At 44.6% G+C, this 17,268-nt stretch overlaps 1 pseudogene; it reads right to left on the reverse strand.

The window, feature by feature from the left end:
• Window positions 1-813: 813 nt before the first annotated feature.
• LOC128068559 (pregnancy-associated glycoprotein 1-like) lies at window positions 814-15,260 on the reverse strand (annotated as a pseudogene).
• Window positions 15,261-17,268: the final 2,008 nt, after the last annotated feature.

Here is a 17,268-nt window from a genome sequence, read left to right on the forward strand (position 1 = left end):
GAGCTGGTGCCTGGGCTGTGGGAACAAAAGGAAACCAGCTTTGCATGAAGTACCACACCCAAAATCCCCTGAAACAGAAGCCCAGCAATAAGATCATCTGAGGTGGGATGAAGAGAGTCTAGTTCATTACTCCTTATAATTCCTCTGAATGAGAAGGTGATGGAGTTGGTGAGTCATCACGAACTCTTCCATGGCCTAGACCACCCCTTAGTCGTTATCCTTGGGGCTGCCTCTCCCCAGCTTCAGTCATGTAGTTCTGGAGGAAATTGGCAGTCATGTGTGCTGCTGGGTCAGGGTCAATGACCATATAAAGCCAATCATAGGACACCATGGCCCTGCCAGAATGGCTGACCTAGGGCTGTACATGTGAACTGAGGTGAGTCATTCAGAGAACAACCTTCAACTCTAATGGCTCTGAGCTTCTTTCCTTACTGGAAGATGCTTTCAGGATATAAAACTCTAGTGCATGTAGCTTGACTTCCTCACTAGGTGTAGAAGCCTTAAGGAGGAATGTTGTGAGACTAAGACCATCAAAGAAGAGGGAAGGGAAAAAGCGAGGGTGAGAGAGAATTGATGACTTCTGATTTCTTGGGTCCAGTTTGGGGATGGTTCCTCTCAACTGTGATTGAGACTTTGTTTTAGATCTTTCCCGATCATTGTACACCTCCCAGACTCAAACAGAGACATACATTTGTTTCAGCACCATTATGAGTGAAACCCTTTATTCTTTAATGGGAGTAGGGTTTGCAGCCCACCAAATACAGTTCACCAGCATCCTGGGCAGGAGTACCCTAAGTGTGAGTGAGTGTTTGCTCAGAGCGGCCTTACTGATTCCTGAGCCACACCAAGCATATACACTGCCTGTGCCAGGCCAATCCTGTCATTTCCTCGATCATAAACCGAGAAGTACTGCCTCAGGAAGACGTCACTCAGGATCCAGGTCTGTAGATATACTCACTGTGTTCTCTTTAAAGGTGGTATAGCGGTGTCCCCTAGAATCCTGGGGGAGTCAGAGACACACACCAGTCAGCCTGAGCTCTTACCTGTGACTCCCACCAATATTCAGACCCAGCAAAATTCTTGGTTTTATTTCCCTCTTTTGGTAAGTATTAAGGGGTTTTATGAGCAGCAGGGGATGTGAGAGTTCATCCAAAACCAAAATGGGACAAGACATGCGCTTACCATGAGGAAGGGTTTTGGGGAGGGGAGAAGTGGGTGTTGGGGATACAGCAAAATGATAAGAAACAACATCCTACTGTAGAGCATAAGGTGCCGGGAGCCAGCTTGAGGAATCCCACCCGTGACAAGGTCATGCAGAAGGAAGCCTGACAAAATGCAAGGACGTCATCAGGCTTCAGGGGTTCCCCCCTGGAATTTCCTGAGCATCCACCCCCCAAGATCAGAGTCTGCCTGCTTTACTGTGTTATGCTTTCCACCTACTCTTCTGTCATTAACAGGGGGCTGTACCCCCACCACGTTTTTCTGGAAAAAATTTAATTTCAAGCTTTTAGATAATAAATCTCCTGGGCATAAAATGAGTGTTTCAATCCAAAAACCCCTCTGATGGCTTTCTAGCCTGCCTGCAGGACTCGTACAGCTGTGCATGTGATTGTTTGTGGCCTCCTGACAGAGGGAGGCACAGGAAGCTTCAAACATCCTAGGAATGTAGGGGTTTCCAAGGAGTCAAAATCATTAGAATAGGACTGATTAAAGGTTTCATTTGTTGAGCCAATACTTGCTGCCAAATTTTCATATCTTTTATTTGTTGATATAGTTGGTATATAGAAAAAACAAGTAGCAACATTAGATCTTTGAGTTAAGTACCTTCTTTGTTATAACCCACTGCCCCTTTGTTCTATAAAAATGTAACTTTAATGCTTTAAGGAGATGCAGATTAAAGAAAAACACTTCAGGGGAAACGAGATCAACATTCATTAAGAAAGAGAGCCAAAAAGTGTTAGCAAGCCTCTTGGCCAGAAGATAATGTAAATCACCTGAGATCTTCTGTATACAAAAAGATATACAGAAAGGGTCAGGACTGCTGCCCCTGCATGACTCTGTATCTTCCATTATGTAAAATTTAAGGTATATAAACACTTTTTGAACAACAAAGTTGGAGGGGGATTTGCACAAGCCTGGCCTCCCCCGTGTTGATTCTTTCTCTTGCTCCCTCCCTCTCATTTTCAGGCTGATACCTTGGAATGTGGAGGCTCACTGAGTCTACTTACTTGCTCAGGCTTCAGAGACCCACGTGAGAGGGAACCCAAGGTGGGTCACCCTCCGCTATTCAAGCGAGTGCCTGTGGCACAACATAGATGGTGCAAGTTCCTTGTCTGGAAATTTATTGGTTTTCCACGTAAACCAAGTTAATCAGCCTCTTTTCTCCACTAAATTTTCCTACTACGCTTTTTCTTCCTAATCTAATCTTATATTAATAAATAAATAAGTCTTTTCTCGCCAACACCGTCCCTGCTTTGAATTCCCTGGATCCACCAGGGCTGGACCCCGGCAAGAAGGAACTATATTCAATCTCCAGTGATAAACCTCATAAAAAAGAATATACATTCTTAAACAAATATATAGTTTTTATGTGTGTAACTGAGTCACATTGCTGTGCAGAATAACTGAAAGCAACACTGAAGATCAGCCATAGTTCAATAAATTTTTAGAAAAGAACAAGAGTGTCCATAGTTCTCCTCACTCCCTGTTTCTCTCTTCTGACTCCTGCTCCCTGTTTTCTCTGAAGACAATGCCATTCTCCCCCTGCATCCCCACAATCTGAACTTTATTTTAAAAACTATTTTGTATTGGAGTATAACTAATTAACAATATTCTGAGTTTCAGGTGGACAGTAAAGGGCCTCAACTGTAAGTATCCGGGTATGCTGGTTCCAAAGATACCCCTCCCATCCAGGTTGTCATATAACTGAGCAGAGTTCCCTGTGCTACAAAGTAACTCGTTGTTGGTTATCCATCTTAAATAGAGCAGTGCCCACAACACGTTCTTGAAGACTTAACTCAGGAACTCTGGGAAGATTTCTTCAGCCCGCACTCACCCTCTTTGGCCACTCCAGGCTTGATTGGGTAACTTACTCTGGTTCCCCATCCCCACCAGTCAGTCCGTGGCCCTCATAACACCCAGTAAGTCCCCAGTGCCCCAATGCAGAGCACCTTGGGATGCCATTTGTATGGAATCCAGTACAGTTTTGCCCAGAACCAAGCAACTCTCCACATGGCTCCATGAGTTTACAGTTTTATAGTACCTGAAATTCCCTTCCTTCCTCAAAGTATTCTTTGAGCCCATTAGCCAGCTCTGAACTCCCCTAAGGAGCTGATATGAAGCCTCCACTCTGTGCCAGGGCTGAGCAGTCATTGTGCAGCCTTTATTCACATTAGCATCCAGGCTCCCCACAGAGCGGTCAGGTATCCCAACTCACAAAGGGGACAAACGGCCAGAGCGAGGGGAAGATACATCTGAGAACTAGGGTGACCATGTAATTTATCATCCAAACCAGGAAAACTGTGAGAAGGAAAGGGAGACTGTTAAACCCTATGGTGGGAGAGCACACTGGGAGTGTCCCCAGTCATTCTTTTTTTCATATGGCCTGTTTCATGACCACTGGAGCTGACTTTCATGTTCATGCATCTGAGGGTTCAGATTGAATTGAAGCACTTTGAGGACTGAGGACCATAGTGTTCCCCTCTCCTTGTGATTCCCACCATGCCAACATGGTGTGGAGTCTCCACATTTATTTCAGGATGACCAGTGTCCCAGACAGCCCTTTAATCTCAAGCGGTTCATTTTGTGGCAGGCTCTGTCAGACTTTATTTTTTGGGGCTCCTAAACCACTGCAGATGGTGATTGCAGCCATGAAATTAAAAGACGTTTACTCCTTGGAAGAAAAGTTATGACCAACCTAGATAGCATATTCAAAAGCAGACATTACTTTGCTGACTAAGGTCTGTCTAGTCGAGGCTATGGTTTTTCCTGTGGTCATGTATGGATGTGAGAGTTTGGACTGTGAAGAAGGCTGAGCAATGAATAATTGATGCTTTTGAACTGTGGTGTTGGAGAAGACTCTTGAGAGTCCCTTGGGCTGCAAGGAGTTCCAACCAGTCCATTCTGAAGATCAGCCCTGGTTGTTCTTTGGAAGGAATGATGCTAAAGCTGAAACTCCAGTACTTTGGCCACCTATGTGAAGAGTTGACTAATTGGAAAAGACTCTGATGCTGGGAGGGATTGGCGGCAGGAGGAGAAGGGGACGACAGAGGATGAGATGGCTGGATGGCATCACTGACTCTGTGGACATGGGTCTGAGTGAACTCCGGGACTTTGTGATGGACAGGGAGGCCTGGCGTGCTGTGACTCATGGGGTGGCAAACAGTCAGACACGACTGAACGACTGAACCGAACTGAACTGGCCCGGCAACAGGGCTCAGCAACATCTACAATAGTGCGACATGGCCTGCAGAGGGCAACGTCCTAGCAGCTGCAGCACAAGGGTGTCTGAAGTTCCTATTTGAGAACCACCCTTCAGGGTTCTCCCCTCACCTTGAGGATGTAGGCTTGAGCTAGCACTGGGTATTTTATGCCGTTGATAGTGAAGATAATAGAGAACAGGGTATTTACCACAAAACATGACACATAGTTTAGCTAGAGAGAGAGCGAGAGAGGTTAGCCCTGGATATCCTTCTTGTGTGCGGAGACTGGGAGTGACTGGGGGCATGACCCTTTTCCTCGGAATGCCATGGTGTGGTGCTGATGAGCTTCTGGATGTTACTGACCAGTGTTCTTGGGCCAAGGATCAGTGATGTCCACAAGGGCCTCTCAGCTGCCGGAAGAAGCAATAACCTTTCTTTTCATGGAGATGCTGAGAGACAGTGTGACAAAGCGGACATCAAGGCCCCTCTGAGTCTCCCCAGAGCTGCCCCCTTCCCAATTGTCTCCTCATCTTTTGTGCTTTGTCTCTTCATCTTTTGTGCTGACTCTTTTCCTTTGCTCTCCACATGGCACCTTCCTTGGCATCCTTGAATGCAGTATTTGAATACTGCAGGATGTTTTGTATCTTGACACAAGCTGGTCTTCCTTCCTAAAAGAGTCCCCTCCCCTTTGACTAGCAAATTTCTTCTCATCTTCCAGATTCCAGTATAATTATCATTGCTTCAGGGAAGTCTTTGCCTCGTTATTTATCAGTATCCTGTCTTGGTCACTTTCTGTAGACCCTTTCTCATGTATGCTGCTGCTGTTAAGTCACTTCAGTCGTGTCTGACTCTGTGCGCCAAGCTCCCACATCCCTGGGATTCTCCAGGCAAGAACACTGGAGTCGGATGCCATTTCTTTGTCCAATGCATGAAAGTGAAAAGTGAAAGTGCTGTCACTCATTCCTGTCTGACTCTTTGCCACCCCATGGACTGCAGCCTACCAGGCTCATCCGTCCATGGGATTTTCCAGGCAAGAGTACTGGATTGGGGTGCCCCTCATGTCTAGCATGTACAAGTCACAATCACCATGTCACCCTCACATCCAAGAAGGCAGATGCACAAGAAATGACACACACACATAGTGAATTGTGTCTTTGGTACATGCTCATGACACACACACATAGTGAATTGTGACTTTCACAATTCACTATGTGTGTGTGTGTCATTTCTTTTTGCCTCTGCCTTCTTAGATGTGAGGGTGAGTTTTATTCTCATTGCCTCCCTAAAGTTCTGGCACACAGTGGATGCCCAATGCTTGTCTGTTTAGTGAAAGAATGAAGACTGTGAAAATAATCAATGAGGAACATCCAGAGAGCTGTATCTGGTGGGAAACAAGTAATGCGTCAGCCACAGAGTGAAGCTGGAGATTCGCAGGAACAGTAGATTCTCATAATGGAGGGAGAGAGGGGCTCCTCTGGGAGAGGGTGTCTCCCAGCACTGCTCCTACAACCAGCTCAGACCCTGAGACCCTGGCCAGGAAATACATGACTAGCCCACAGAAACTCCAAAGGACAGGTGAGCTGTTGTCTGAGGGTTTCACACAGAATCTTATCATTTATGCCTCTTGTCCTCAGGTCACTCCTGGATCCCCCATTCCTGATTCTCTGTTCTAGCCCCTGCCCCACTGTATGCCCAGGTACGTGGGGTGTCTTTTTTTTTTTTTTTAGTTGCTTTTAAGTCTTTAGACTCAGCCAACCTCTCTCCACTGCTGGGTAGCTGCTCCCTAAGAAGACCAGTTATACCCATTTGATCAAAAATTTCCCTATCTTTAAACTGACATTTATCTGTGCTGAGAATTTCCTTGGTCCCAGGTAGCCCTGGACAGTTGGTCATCTTATAACTCTGTTCAGGCTGGTGTAATCCTCCCTGATCCTCGATTCAGCACACTGGAGAGTCCTCTAACCATGCTCCACACCTCACAGGGCAGTGGGTGCAGCCCTCTCCCAGGTGCACAGACCTCTCTGGACCCTTTTAGTACTCTGGTAAGAGCCCTGGTAGGAAGGCCTGGGGATTATGAACCCATGGGTTGTTTGCGTATCTATGTGTTTATGTGTTTGTTTGTATATGTATTTGTATGTGACTGTAATTGTGCTCCTGTGTCTCTGACTGGCTATGCATGTTTGTACGTGTCTCTGTTTATATGTGTCTGCTTGTGTGTTTCCCTGTGTCTGTGTGTCTGTCTGTGTCCTTGTGGGTGGTGTATATGTCTGTGTCACTATGTGTCTGAGAATCCATTTGTGTGTGTCTGCCTGTGTCCGTGTACGGATGTGGTGCATCACTCGGGCTGACCCTCAGAGGGAGAGGCTTACCGGTCCATGTGTACATGCCAGTCTCCCGCTTGAATCAATGGTATTCAGTTGAGCGTTCCCTGGTAGTAGGCTTGTCCATCCCTCCAAAAATCACCACACTGCCCCTCCCCTGCATCTGTAGAGAGAAAAGAGGGGGAGATCTTTGGAGGACAGTAACAACAGCACTGTTGGAGAGCTTGTATTTGTGCCTGTCTACCCATCAAGGCCCCAATAAAGTCTCCATTTACAAATGCAGAAATCGAGGCTAGGAGTGATTGAGAACCAGAGTGAGGTCAGTTACTGGCTAATGAGTAGCACAAAGGAGGTTAGAAGCGGATTCACATGGCTGGGCTCCACCCACTATGCCTTCTGAAGAGGCCCAGGACCTCCTGCTACCTGTGTGCTCAGAAACCTTCAGATGAGAGGGTGCTGAAGAGTGTTTGCTTTCCCCTTGTCCAGCTTGTAATTTATAAGGAAAATCAAAGCCTGGGAGTGCTAAGGATGTGGGTTCCGGTCTCCCAGAGTTTGCTCCACTGGCCTGTGACCTCTACTGTTAAAGGGCCCCACACTCAGAAGAGACTACACCTCTCCTCTCCCTTTTTTTAAATTTTCTCCCTGTCTTAAAATGACTTCTGTTTCTTGAACATGGGATCCCACATTTTGTTTTGTGTCCCACATTTTTATTTTTCACTGGCTCCTGAAAATTGGGTAGCTGGTCCTGGGCTCCCAGTGGAATGCTAATGAGGAATGAAAGATATTCACCATCGTTCTCCTTCCTTCCTTATCAAATTCATAAGCAAATCCTATTGCTTTTCTCTCCAACTTGTTTTGTGTTGCCTTCCATTAGTCTTCCTCCTCACTCACCCCCCTAACCAAGTTACTAGTCTTGAGCCCAGGAGCAGGCATGTATTCCAATAAAACATTATTTATAAAAACAAGTGGTGGTGCCAGGTTGGGCTCTGGGGCCATAGTTATCCTGGCTTAGATTATCTCTCAAGATACTTCTTTATCAAGAGTTCTATAATTTTCATGCAACTGAAAGCACCTTACAGCTAATTTGGAGAAAGGGATTGTCCATCTCAGACTTACTTGCTCAAGTAGAAGGCAAAAACAGGCTCAGAAATAGCACCTTGATTCTTCAGGTTGTCAAAGATGGGGATGGCTCCAGTGAAGGATATGTTGGGGTAGTTCAAGCCCAAGATGCCATCAAAAGGTATACCCTCAAAGCCAGATTCCGCCAGGCTTAGACTGAACGGCTGGTCAGTGCTTACAAGGTCCCCAATCTGTGGGAGAGAAGAGTGGTCCCACTTACAGATACATGAAGTGGTGCTAGAACTGGGCTGGGGTACATTGCCATTACATCCTTAAAGAAGAATTTAGGCTGGGCTGTGTCTTTGGTGGACCTCAACGTTAGAACAAGGTGGGAGGGGAATTTGGGTTTCATTTGTGTGAGGTTGTGAATTTTAAAACATCTGCCCCTCTGAAAAACACCACCTGAGTGAGTCAAATTGGCCTCATGGCTTCTGTACAGGTGGGTCAACCAAGTCAGGCCAGGACCCACTGGTGCCACCTTGTGGACAAAATGAGTCGAGAGCAAGATAGCCTTCTCTTTGGCATGATGTAATGACAGGAATGGACTGCATTCTCTGTAAGGAACTGTAGATTCTGCATCTGCCCCGGAAGACAGAAGCTGAAAACCCAATATTACTTGCAGGGTTCTATGAAATTATTGCCTGGGAAATTCACTTTTGGGGATATGTGTGTATTTCTGTGAATGTGTGTGAAAGAAAGAGAGAGAAGGGAACTACTTAAGTACTTTGGAGAGGCAGGTCATAGGTTTTATTAGACTCTCAAAGGTCTCCTAGAGTGAGAACTCATTTATCAAGGCCCCTGACATCTCTGGCATCCAGTTTCCCACTGTGAATATTTGAAACCCTTGACTACTCCCACGGTGCCCAGATCAGTTTTATCATGTCCCAAAAACCCCACAGCAAGTGCAGTCTTGAAAAGCCAGCCCAGCTCCACTGCATACCATATGTGTGACCTCAGCAAGGCCCTTGCTATCTGTACCTCAGTTTCCTCATATGTCTCATGAACTATTCAGACCATTTGCTGTGTGGGGTTGTTGCAGATTAAACCAGTTATCACCTGAAAGTGCCTGGAACAGTCTGTGAATATAAAAGTGGGTGCTTTTATCCCCTCTTCTCGCTCCTAGCAAAATGAACCTTGAACTGCTCATGGGCAGAGGAGCTGCAACTCCAAACCTCAAACCACTCTCTTGGTTAGCTAATCTGTTTGCTCATGTGTCACCATGGGCAATGCCTCCCCAGACATACGATCCTGTGGATAAGATGGCCAATATTTATGGGAGTTAGGCAAGGAAGGGTCCTGCCAGATGGTCCTGCATCTGTTTTGTAAGCAGGGGTCACTCCATAACCAGTCCTGACTCAGCTTCTGTTTACACGTTACCCGAACAGTGTCATAAGCAAGAAATCACTTTATGCTCCCAGATCCATAGGCGATGCTGAAGGTCTTTTGGGTAGGCTGGAAGGTGGAAGACTTTTAATGTCTGTACCTAAATTGTCCCACTGGAGAAGGGAACGGCAAGCCACGTCAGTATTCTTGCCTTGAGAACCCCATAAGAGTATGGGGTTTCATAATAGTATGAAAAGGAAAAATGATAGGATACCAAAAGAGGAACTCCCCAGGTCATTAGGTACCCAATATGCTACTGGAGGTCATGGAGAAATAATTCCAGAAAGAATGCAGGGAAGGAGACAAAGCAAAAACAATACCCAGTTGTGGATGTTGTTGGATGTGGTGATAGAAGAAAGATCCGATGCTGTAAAGAGCAATACTGCATAGGAACCTGGAGTGTCAGGTCCATGAATCAAGGCAAATTGGAAGCGGTCAAACAAGAAATGGCAAGGGTGAACATCGACATTCTAGGAATCAGCGAACTAAAATGGACTGGAATGGGTGAATTTAACTCAGATGATCATTATATCTACTACTGTGGGCAGGAATCCCTCAGAAGAAATGGAGTAGCCATCATGGTCAACAAAAGAGTCCAAAATGCAGTACTTGGATGCAATCTCAAAAACAACAGAATGATCACTGTTCGTCTCCAAGGCAAACCATTCAATATCACAGTTATCCAAGTCTATGCCCCAACCAGTAATGCTGAAGAAGCTGAAGTTGAACGGTTTTACGAAGACCTACAAGACCTTTTAGAACTAACAACCAAAAAAGATGTCCTTTTCATTATAGGGGACTGGAATGCAAAAGTAGGAAGTCAAAAAACACCTGGAGTAATAGGCAAATTTGGCCTTGGAATGCAGAAAGAAACAGGGCAAAAACTAATAGAGTTTTGCCAAGAAAATGCACTGGTCATAGCAAACACCCTCTTCCAACAACACAAGAGAGGACTCTACACATGGGCATCACCAGATGGTCAACACCGAAATCAGATTGATTACATTCTTTGCAGCCAAAGATGGAGAAGCTCTATACAGTCAACAAAAACAAGACCAGGAGCTGACTGTGGCTCAGATCATGAACTCCTTATTGCCAAAATCAGACTGAAATTGAAGAAAGTAGGGAAAACCGCTAGACCATTCAGGTATGACTTAAATCAAATCCCTTATGATTATACAGTGGAAGTGAGAAATAGATTTAAGGGCCTAGATCTGATAGATAGAGTGCCTGATGAACTATGGAATGAGGTTCATGACATTGTACAGGAGAAAGGGATCAAGACCATCCCCATGGGAAGGAAATGCAAAAAAGCAAAATGGCTGTCTGGGGAGGCCTTACAAATAGCTGTGAAAAGAAGAGAGGTGAAAGCAAAGGAGAAAAGGAAAGATATAAGCATCTGAATGCAGAGTTACAAAGAATAGCAAGAAGAGATAAGAAAGCCTTCTTCAGCAATCAATGCAAAGAAATAGAGGAAAAGAATAGAATGGGAAAGACTGGAGATGTCTTCAAGAAAATTAGAGATACAAAGGGAACATTTCACACAAAGATGGTCTCTGTAAAGGACAGAAATGATCTGGACCTAACAGAAGCAGAAGATATTAAGAAGAGGTGGCATGAATACACAGAAGAACTGTACAAAAAATATCTTCATGACCCAGATAATCATGATGATGTGATCACTAATCTAGAGCCAGACATCTTGGAATGTGAAGTCAAGTGGGCCTTAGAAAGCATCACTAAAAACAAAGCTAGTGGAGGTGATGGAATTCCAGTTGAGCTGTTTCACATCCTGAAAGATCATGCTGTGAAAGTGCTGCACTCAATATGCCAACAAATTTGGAAAACTCAGCAGCGGCCAGAAGACTGGAAAAGGTCAGTTTTCATTTCAATTCCAAAGAAAGGCAATGCAAAAGATTGTTCAAACTACTACACAATTGCACTTATCTCACATGCCAGTAAAGTAATGTTCAAAATTCTCCAAGCCAGGCTTCAGCAATATGTGAACCGTGAACTCCCTGATGTTAAACCTGGTTTGAGAAAAGGCAGAGGAACCAGAGATCAAATTGCCAACATCCGCTGGACCATGGAAAAGGCAAGAGAGTTCCAAAAATACATCTATTTCTGCTTTATTGACTATGCCAACACCTTTGACTGTGTGGATCACAATAAATTGAGGAAAATTCTGAAAGAGATGGGAACACCAGGACACCTGACCTGCCTCTTGAGAAATCTGTATGCAGGTCAGGAAGCAACAGTTATAACTGGACATGAAACAACAGACTGGTTCCAAATAGGAAAAGGAGTACGTCAAGGCTGTACGTTGTCACCCTGCCTGTTTAACTTATATGCAGAGTACATCATGAGAAATGCTGGACTGGAAGAAACACAAGCTGGAATCAAGATTGCAGGGAGAAATATCAATAACCTCAGATATGCAGATGACACCACCCTTATGGCAGAAAGTGAAGAAGAACTAAAAGGCCTCCTGATGAAAGTGAAAGAGGAGAGTGAAAAAGTTGGCTTAAAGCTCAACATTCAGAAAACGAAGATCATGGCATCCGGTCCCATCACTTCATGGGAAATAGATGGGGAAACCGTGGAAACAGTGTCAGACTTTATTTTGGGGGGCTCCAAAATCACTGCAGATGGTGACTGCAGCCATGAAATTAAAAGACGCTTACTCCTTGGAAGAAAAGTTATGACCAACCTAGATAGTATATTCAAAAGCAGAGACATTACTTTGCTGACTAAGGTCCGTCTAGTTAAGGCTACAGCTTTTCCTGTGGTCATGTATGGATGTGAGAGTTGGACTGTGAAGAAGTCTGAGCGCCGAAGAATTGACGCTTTTAAACTGTGGTGTTGGAGAAGACTCTTGAGAGTCCCTTGGACTGCAAGGAGATCCAACCAGCCCATTGTAAAGGAGATCAACCCTGGGATTTCTTTGGAAGAAGTGATGCTAAAGCTGAAACTCCAGTACTTTGGTCACCTCATGTGAAGTGTTGACACATTTAAAAAGACTCTGATGCTGAGAGGGATTGGGGGCAGGAGGAGAAGTGGACGACCGAAGATGAAATGGCTGGGTGAGATCATGGACTCGATGGACATGAGTCTGAGTGAACTCTGGGAGATGGTGGTGAACAGGGAGGCCTGGCGTGCTGCAATTCATGGGGTTAAAAATAGTCTGACACAACTGAGCGACTGAACTGTACTGACCTAACTTGTGTAGCTGCAGACAAAAGAGATGAGTGTCATCAGGTGCCAAGGGTGGAAAACAGGGCGGCAGGGTAAGTGAAAGATGGTCTGGGTAGGGGGTGTCAATATTCCCAACAGGCTGCACTGGGGCAAAAGAGGGATGGCACCCAAAAGTCAGATTAGCCTGTGTCAAGGACAACCTGGAATTCCTGAAGGGGTGTTCCAATGGTAATGTTACCCATGTACAGCATCTACAGGGAGAAGAAGGGAGTGGGTTTTCCAGAACTGGCTACCCTCTATTCGCACTTGCTGCCTCCCTTTGGGTGTCACATATATCTTGAGATTACTTTCTAACCACTGTGCAGCTCACAGCCTTTGATAACAGTGGTGTCTGCAATTGATATATATTTTCCTGTGCTACATTGTATGCTACATTGTTTTGTCACCAGGCTTTGAAGTGATACCTCTTTCATGTCAAGCCCAGAGGCATATCCACTGGGCCTCCAGGACCGCTGGGCAACTTATGGTGCCTTCATTTGAGAAGCTCTGTAGTCTCTTCAAACCCAGCATTAGCATCCTCTTCTCCAGGGGGTCCTTCTTGATCAACCGCAGCCACTCCCTCAGAACTCAGACCACATCCAATTAACACCACACAGGTGACCCTTTCACTTGACAAGTATTTACTCTTTGCCTATCTCTCAGGCTGGCATGGGCATCCTAGAAAACAAAAATAAGCCCTTTTCTAATCTAAAAACTGTAAGCACTTTGATAGATTCTTATGGCCTTACACGGAATACGGGTTCAGTAACATTTTACTGCTGTGGTTCTTGCATCTGTGGAAACTGAATTCCTCTGGCTGGGGATTCACAGTTGCTTTGCAGTTGGTTCTACCTTTTCATCAGAGATGATTCACTCTTCGTCTGTAACTGAGTGACTCCCTTAGTTCAGAAGGATCTGCTGTTGCTGCTGCTGCTAAGTCACTTCAGTCATATCCGATTCTGTGCAACCTCATAGACAGGAGCCCACCAGGCTCCCCCATCCCAGGGATTCTTCAGTCAAGAACACTGGAGCGGGTTGCCATTTCCTTCTCCAATTCAGGAAAGTGAAAAGTGAAAGTGAAGTTGCTCAGTCATGTCCGACTCTTAGTAACCCCATGGACTGCAGCCTACCAGGCTCCTCCAACCTTGGGTTTTTCAAGGCAAGAAAACTGAAGTGGATCGCCGTTGCCTTCTCAGAAGGAATAATCTCCATCAAATTAATGACACATCTTTGACACAGAAATGGATGTCTACCTGCTACGTAGTAATTTCTGGGCTCAGTCACCAAGACCAAGAGTTGAGGAAGATAGAGCCTTCTCCTTTGGATGGGACCTCTGTTGCCCGGGGTTTCTACCTCCTGCAGAAACCTCCTGGATCCCCAGCCCCAACATCCCACCCATCACCTCCGGAAGACCCCAGTGCTAGGCTAGAACACCAGGGGGTGCTGTGGAGCACCATCCTCCCAAAATACTCACATCCGTGATGTTCCTCAGGGGGTGAATAGTTCTATTTGAGCCACGAGAAGAAATATGGAACAGTCTGTAAGTATGTTCCTTCAGGAAATTGTTCAGCATGTTTTTTTCACTGAGGTTTTTCTCATGGTCTTCACTTTTGTTAGAGGTATTCTTTCATCGAGCATTTGACCAAAAAAAACCCCAAAGAAACAGCTACAATTAGCTGTCAGTGTTAAGGTATAACTGTCATTGTAATGGCACTGCGTATTTTCCAATCATTTTTATGAGTCGCCTTATTATCAGAATTTTATGCATATTCCATGGCAAAGACATAGGTTTAAATAAAGATTATGTTCTCTAATGTTGGGTAGGCCGTATGAACATGTGGGGTCTCAGTGTCCCCTCAGTAAAATGGTGGAATGTGATGATTCAAATCCTCCAAATAGAATATTTTGAGGATAGTGAAGTGAGGGATATAAGGTGCCTGATAAATAGGAAGTCTCAACAATGACAGCCATTAGCACTGCTGTTGCCATCCCACTGTATCCTTCTCATAGAAGCTCAGGCAAGGAGGTAGAAGGGGGATTACTGTCCTCTTTTACAAGGGAGGAATTTGAAATGCAAGAGGTTTTGAATTGCCTGTGGTCACCCTGCTTGTCCGATATAAAACAGTGTATAAGTAATTCTCCCAATCTTTCTACAAGTTGAAAGAGAAGAGATAGTTGAAAGAGAAGAGATAGTTGAGAAAAGAATCTAGAAGATAGGAAACAAGTTAGGGAAATGTAGAGGCTCAAGAAGGAAGGATGAGTCAAATGAAAAATTAAAAGAAAACAACACAGAGAGAAAAACATCAGAGCCTTCCAAAGAGATGAAGAGATAAATGATAATGATACAGAGATGAAGACATAGACATGTACACACTGAAGTACAGAGGGAACATGCTAAATAAAACATGCAAAATAAAAGATAGAAAAGTGCTATTCCACAGGACCACACCTTCATCTGCATTGACTGTGCACTGAAAATTGCAAGGAGTTCCAATTTCAATAGGTCATGACATGACTGTACCCCAAGAGTTGTGCAGCTATGCAAATCTACACCAAGACCTTTGGGACCCACAGTTCCTATAGCAACATACTTATCAATAAGGTAGGGTTGAACTTTAAGATTTTCAGGGAAATATTCCATTCCCTTCTAAAACTGATGAATAGAATAATCAGATGAAAAGAAAAATCACATAAATTAATATGATGTGGCTTACAGTGTCCATACTTACATGACTATGCAATCTCAGAAGGCCACCAGGTCAAGGAGCACAAGCCACTTCATGCTTCTTTCCTGGCTCCAAGTACTCAGGATAGATCAGGTTCTTAGCATGTAGTGGTGACCCAGAGCCCCTAGTTATATATGCTCTTACATGCCCAAGTTTAGCCCTTTAGGCCAATAATAGGTCTGAAAAAACACAAAGGTCTCAATAAAATATTTACCTTCATCAGTGTTGAAGGAAGTTAATGCGGCCATAAGAGGGAAGCGGAGATGTGCCTGCAATGGGACTCTCTGCTCGGGTGGAATGTGCTTCCAAACAAGATGTTCTGCCAAAGAGTCTGGACACAGCCTTGAGTTTAATGGTCCCTTGCAAACGAGGGAACATTCCCTTCTTGTGATAAAGAGGAAGAAAGGGCTCTGGACAGACTCTGCAGTAAACAGGAGTTTCACTCCCCTTGCTGTACAATAACATTTGTGCACCTGCGCTGTGCTGAAAAGGCTTAGTCATGCAGTCTGGAATTCTGCCTAGGGGGCTTTATAAAAATAAACCGCAGCTTGTTTGCGCAGTTCTCTTTTCCTCCGGCAGGAGTTGTGTCTTTGTCTGTCTCATGTGTGTGTTTTGTCTTTGTGTCATTTATGCTCGCAACATCTGGCGCCCAACGTGGGGCTCGAGTGAAACCAAAAGGGTGAGTAACCCCAGGGGGATTTTATAGCAGGGGAACTTTCAGGAAAATCATGGGGAATTCCTCATCATTATGGACACAATACATGGAGTTGGTCAAAAGACTTCTCCACTCCATAGGCATTAAGGCCTCAACTCATTGATTGAGTGAGCTCTTTCGCTTGGTGGAGCAATATTGTTTTGGTTTCAATATCAAACTAAGTTACAGTTAAATTTAAAGTAGTAGAAAATAATCCAAAAAAAAAAAAATTTTTGAGAAAGCAACATCAGAAGGATAATGTGATCCCTTTGAAGTTGTGGACTTTATGTAGTGCTATAACACAGGTTTTGACCTTGCTATCTACTGATAGTGAAACTAAATCTAATGCTTCAATGAAGGGAGAGGCAATTTATGAGGATGTGCCAGATGTTGGTGGGGCTTCTGCATCGCCTAAAGGTAGAGATACGGGTGAGCCTCCTCCTGTAAATGGTAAAATATCTGATAGTTCAAAATCAGATTTGGAGGCTTCTCTGGTTTCATCAGAAGAGGGCAAAGAGATTTAAAAAAATGACCCATCTATTCCAGGAGTGGTAAAAATCCCGTAAAAAAGAGAAAAAATCTACACCTCCTGCTTCTCCTTATGCTTCTCTTTTCCCCACTGCAGTTGATCGGCCCGAGGTGGGCAGGGAACATTGTCAGTTCTCCTTTCCTTTGTCTATGTTTTATAATGATGACTTACCTGCTCCCCCTGGTGGTTTTATCGATCCTCCACAATTATTTCCCATCCAGAGACAGCAAAATGCCAATGTGGTAAATGTTCACTACACTCCTTTGGAATATAAAATTTTTAAAGATCTTAAAGCTGCAGTAGTGCAGTACGGTCCTCAATCTCCCTTTGTTTTGGCTATGCTGAAATCATTGGGAAAAGGCAAATTAATCATTCCGTTAGATTGGGAATCTATTGCTCAAGCTGTCTTGGAGGGTTCTCAATGGTTGCAACTTCGTAGCTGGTGGAAAAAAAAAAAAAAGCTAAAAAGCAGGCTCAGATTAATAGAAGACAAAATCCCCCTGGTCCTCTCGAGGACAAGCTAATGGGAGAGGGCCATTATCCGGCTTTAAGAGAACAGGCTCAATACTCTGACCAGGACTTACAACAGGTCCGCCAGGTCTTTTTACAAGCATGGCGCCATGTGGTGCCTACTGGCCACGCCCAGCCCTCCTTTGTTAAAACAATGCAAGGCCCCAATGAGCCATATACTGATTTTCTAGCAAGATTGAGGGTAGCTGTAAAACAAGCTATAGGGAGGGATGAGATTTCAGGTTTATTATTACAAACTTAAGCATTTAAAAATGCAAATCCTAAATGCAAGCATATACTGAGACCATTAAAGGGACAGGGTGCATCTGTA

This window comes from Budorcas taxicolor, chromosome 25 (genome assembly GCF_023091745.1).
Source record: "Budorcas taxicolor isolate Tak-1 chromosome 25, Takin1.1, whole genome shotgun sequence".
Taxonomy (NCBI): domain Eukaryota; kingdom Metazoa; phylum Chordata; class Mammalia; order Artiodactyla; family Bovidae; genus Budorcas; species Budorcas taxicolor.